We start from the raw sequence: 5,536 nt of genomic DNA on the forward strand, positions 1-5,536 counted from the left end.
GTGGAATAATAAAAAAATATTTTTGGAAATGCCATTATCTTTGTCTTGTGGTCTGTAACTCTCCCGAATGTACTTAACACCACACCCTGAACCTTCACACACATACACACACACACGCCAGACTTCACACATATAGATCCTATCAGAAGTCTCTCGTAACAATGAAAACATAAGGAATTCTCACGTTCGAGAGAGGAGGTTTCTGCTGTTTGTGTCTATGAAGTGAACTTAAAGCATTTATCAGATTTTGGGTTCCCCTCCGAGTCGGCTTTCGGAGGGGAAGCAGTAACAATAGTCAGCGATCAGTGGCATCAGTCTGCCCTGCGTGTGTGTGTACACTGCTGGGAATTTAAAGCTACAGGTGTGACTCTTTTCCTTTCAGACTTAATATCAACTTGATATGGCTTGACGCTGTAGAACAATGTTCGCAATCCTGTTCCTTTGGAGACCTCAGCTGTGCATATTTTAGTTTGTCCTCCAAAATTCTGTCTTAGAAGTAGGTGATTCCATCAAGCATTCTGCTGATTAGAGTAATGACTCGAATCAGAATGGTTAGATAAAGAAGGTATTTAAAATATGCAGTGCTGTGGGCTCTCAGCTGCAAGACTGAGAAACTCTGTCACTAATGCATTCCATAACATAACCATACAGTTTTTTGCCTTAAAATTACTGCTTTAATTTCATGTGAGGCCTGATTCCACTGATTTCAGCACATAGTAATGTATTATAGATAGATAATAACCCCGCAGAGGTCAGGGAGCTGAACGACCCGCTCAGGAGAGAGGGGTTTATTTTCTTGGAAATTCAAAAACATTTTCACGGTTAAGCAGGAAAAGGTATCTAATTGTGCAGTACAACTACAACTTGAAATTTTAGCACCCAGAGACTAATTTTCCAAAGGAAATCGTTTTCACGTGAGTTATTTATTTGTCTGATTAAAGTGTTACTAAACATACGCCGTTTATTGTGGCAGTTAGCTACGGGTTGTGCAATTGTGATAGTTAGCCGTTGTGTGTAGTTTTTGAGAAAACTAACCAGTCTAACCACAGTTCCAAACGCGACGCTCAGTTCTACCTTAAAATGTAAAGCAGTTTCAGTATTTTGAGGCCCTCCAGTCCACCTTAAATGGCGTTTTAATTGGTCTATATTTGTGTATTTGGTCTCCATTTTATTTCGGAGCTTCTTTCAACCCAAACAGTGCTCATAACATAACACAGCCTATTTGCACCTTACATTGTCCATAACTCCACCATAATATATAACATTTAAAAATGTTCTGTGAGCTATTGTAAAGAAATACGACTTATATTATGTAAAGAAAAAACGTGAGGGGAATTTTGGTGTTCCACTGGCGCTGCTTTTATTTAAAGAGGATTGTTGCAAATGCATTTGCTTAAAATGTTTGCAGTATTAAAATTAAATGTTAATGTTAAATTAAATGTTGTTTGTTTAATATTTTTCACGTTTAGCAGCTGTGGAAATAACCCATAATTTCTCACAAATATATAACTGTTTAAATTCAGTTAAGGCCTAGTTTTTTTGTGTGCATATACTTTTTAAAATGTAAGAAACGTTGAAATATTCAGCATGTGTATGTGACTAACATTAAATACTCTAATGGAATATATTAAAATTGACATTTTAGGGCATGTGTTTTGTGGAATACACTTTTAAAGTAACCCTCCCAACACTGTTCCAGTGACTGGAATGTGTGGTGGGGTTGAGAGATAAATGTTTAAAACAGTTCAAAAATAACATTTCTAAATGCAAGATTGCAAAGAATTTAGGTCTTTCATTAGCTACAGTACAAAATATTGTGAAATGTTAAAAAAAATCTGGATAAATCTCAGTCTGTGGAGGGCAAGGCCAGACTGTTCTGCATGTGGCTATTTTGTGCAGAAAAGCTGCCAAATTCTCTGGGTCAGAGCTCAACCCAGTCCATGTTTCAGCCTGTCCTTGGGAACTGTGGAGGTCGAGGTCGAGTTCTCTTTGCCAAACACAAAAGTGACCATCCAGAACGCTATCTGTGAAAGGTACAAAACACTATCTTTCTCTAATGCTTTCTTACTTCTTTTCTTCTCATTTGATTTCAGTTTCTTCCTTCTCTTTATTTTTCCCTCTCTATTGTTCCACCCATCCTCTTGCTCATCTCAAGAGGCCTCTTGCCTCTCTTGCTGTCGCTGTCTCTCTTTCTCTCTCTCTCTGTCCCTTTCTCCATTGTTCCACCCTTCCTCTTGCTCATCTAGAGAGGCCTCCTCTTTTTTTGTTTTTTTTATGGCTATGACAGTAAAAACAGCTGTCCCACTGCCGGCTGCTACCGCGCCTCTCTCTGATCGCTTTCAAAACAACAGCCATAAATCTAACACACACTCACACACAATCTTAACCATCTGACCTGGGCTGAAGGGGCCAGGTCAGTTCAGAGGTGATGAGGAGCTCTTCATTACAGGGGCACACACAGAACACCCCCCATCCACACACATTGCATCAGAGAGCAACAAAATGACCAGACACAACTGAAGAGAGTAAACTGACCAATTGCATCTGTCCTAGAGGCCAAGAGACAAAGAAAGGCATGAGGAAAGTAATTTAATACATAGGGTCGTATTTATTTACTAAATGTAATATAATTGACTTATTATGTAAAAGTGTCAGGTTTTATTATATCACCTTCCTTTTAATTGCACTTATGATTTGTGAAATGGGCATAACTGTTGTTAGTATCGCACGTGGAATTCTTGTTTGCTACAAGCTGCTTGAGTCTGTGGTCAGTGTTGTCTAATTCTCCTGGATATGCTTTGCCATAGGCGACAGATCTGGACTGCAGGCTGTTCAGTTAAGCACAGACACACTCTGTCTATGAAGCCATGTTTTTGTAACACATGCTAAATAAGATGGCACAGTGGCGCAGCATGTAGTGTTGCAGTCATGCAGCTCCAGGGACCTGGAGGTTGTGGGCTCAAGTCCTGCTCCAGGTTACTGTCTGTGAGGAGTTTAGTGTGTTCTCCCCGTGTCCACGTGGGTTTCCACCGGGTGCTCCTGTTTTCTCCCACAGTCCAAAAACACACATTGGTAGGTGGATTGGAGACTCCAAATTGTCCGTAGGTGTGAGTGAATGTTTGTGTTGCCTTGTGAAGGAATGGCGCCCCCTCCAGGGTGTGTCACCGCCTCGCGTCCAATGATTCCGGGTAGGCTCCGGACCCACCATGACACTTAACATGGATAAGCGGTTGCGGTTACAGATAATGAATGAAAAGAAAAAAAAAAGAATATATATATATATATATATTTCACTGGAACAATAATATTTTCTTACAGCAAAAAAGTAATGATATCTGTCTTATGCCCCCTCAAGCGTTATAAGAAGCAGAAAGAGTAAAAAGATAAATCAATAAATAAATAAACACTCCCAAGTGCTGAACTGTAAACATATTACACTTAACTTGGTAGAAGACTTATACAGTGCTTGTAACAGTGGGAAAGCTAGAACATTTTCAGCATGTTCATTCATTCATTGTCTGTTACCGTTTATCCAGCAGGTGTGTCTGGGGCCTACCCAGATTCACTGGGCGCAAGTCTTGGGGGTCTTTATATAGGAGAGACAGCCTGATCTATACCGTTGGATCCAATTAAAAATTCAAGAGCTGAGAAAATAATTTAGTGTGAAGAAAACCACGTCAGGCAATGAACAGTGCCCTCGCAAATTGAATAACATTTCCCAGGAAGAAAACAGCAAGGGAATGTTTCTGTGCTCCTGTTCTGACAGGGGGTCATTGATAACAGACAAACTACACCCCAAACACAGAGTGAACTGGAGACTATAACATATTTTATATATATATATATACACACACACAAGCACTTGCATTAAGTATATTATAGTCTTGTTTAAGTTCTCAACTTCATGTGGTCGGCTATGTTCATTTAGCGTAATAGCATGAGTATACGCGCCTGATAGTGTGCGGCTGGCTGTGCTAACCAGGAATAGAATGAACATTTATGGATATCGTTTTATTGCCCATCACTACTTTGGTGTTTTACTTTCAGTAATATTTTCTTGACAGGTCCGCATCCTTTAAAATCTTTAAAGGAGCATTGCTGAGCTGTGCCTTTGGAAGAATGGACAATTCTGTGATTTTCCTGTATGGAAATACCAAATCAAAGAAATGAAAAGTAATTCTCCATTTCAAATATTACACTGAAACACTCATCAGTCCTCAAATGGAGATTATGGGATTAGTTTCTTTCTTTTTTAAAATGTTTTTTCTTTTTCTTTTTTATATAATATCGCTATATAAGGTAGCATTCAATATTTTTATGTGTATAAGAGGACACCAAAAAATTTGTCTACTCTGCAAGACTAAGAAAGACTAAAAAAGATAAAAAAAAACAATTCCTCCTTCCTTCCTGAGTTTCTCCTGCTCTTTCCTGCAAAACACATATTTTCCACCATTCTTTTGCTATCAGTAAATGCCTCCTTTTGCAAAAGCATGTTTTTGGTTTTCTCACGTGACGTAGAACTATCCAGCTGCTCCAACACATATGTGTCTACATATTAAAGTAAATATGTTGAGCTAAAGTCCCTCAGGTGCATAAACAAGCAAGAGAGAGGAGTTTGGAGTTTTCTTAAACAGCCTATATTTTTTAAAGCAAACGGGGCTTGAATGATTATTCTGCCTATTATTGTTATTCAGAAATATTTTAATATTACACAGTTGACTTAATTTGTTCTTAGAACTCAAATTCCATTTACCGTTTTTCATGGAAAAGGAAAAGGGAAAAAACTTGGCTATGTCCCATTTGAGCAATTAAAAATATGAATAAAGGTTTATGACTGGGAATAAAACCATATTCTCATGTTAAAACACGTCCCTAAACAATGAGGCTCTTGAAAACAAAGGGAATACAGTGTTGTAGAGCCAAAATGTTACTTAGTGGCTGTTTCCTTTGCAGGTTGACGTTAAATGCCCAGGATACACTGCCCATGTGTTCTTGAGCCAGGCAGCAACATGTATTAAAATGTAGAGTGAATGTTAGTCATTGGCCTTGTGCAATCTTTTCACTACCGATAAACTACAGACAGAACAACAGGATATCAGTGAATAGCTGTTGGGAACATGTGAAACACAGCAGGAAACACAAGATGAAATCAGTATGAGACTCTGATCTTCTGTGATTAAGTCCACTTCATTTGCCCTCTTTGTATTACTTCACTGGAAATTTGCCTTTTCTTCTACCCTCAGACGTTTTGTATCCTGAGAGACAGACATTCATGAGGAAATCAGGGTCCAAAACAAAGCCTTATCCACCAGAGGAGCCTTCCAGGAACTTATAGATGATTTTTATTTCATACATTTTTCATGTTTCATGTTTAGGCTGAAAATAATGATAAATTAGAACAGAAGACCATAAATATTTAATTAACTTCCAAACTGTTTAAATGTTCTCAGGTTTATACTTTTGCTCTTGGGTTTGTAGTTCTGTTCTGGCTTTTGTAGTTCTGTTTTGGGGTTTGTAGTTCTGTTCTGATATTTGT

The sequence above is a fragment of the Hoplias malabaricus genome, chromosome 6, assembly GCF_029633855.1.
Source record: "Hoplias malabaricus isolate fHopMal1 chromosome 6, fHopMal1.hap1, whole genome shotgun sequence".
Taxonomy (NCBI): domain Eukaryota; kingdom Metazoa; phylum Chordata; class Actinopteri; order Characiformes; family Erythrinidae; genus Hoplias; species Hoplias malabaricus.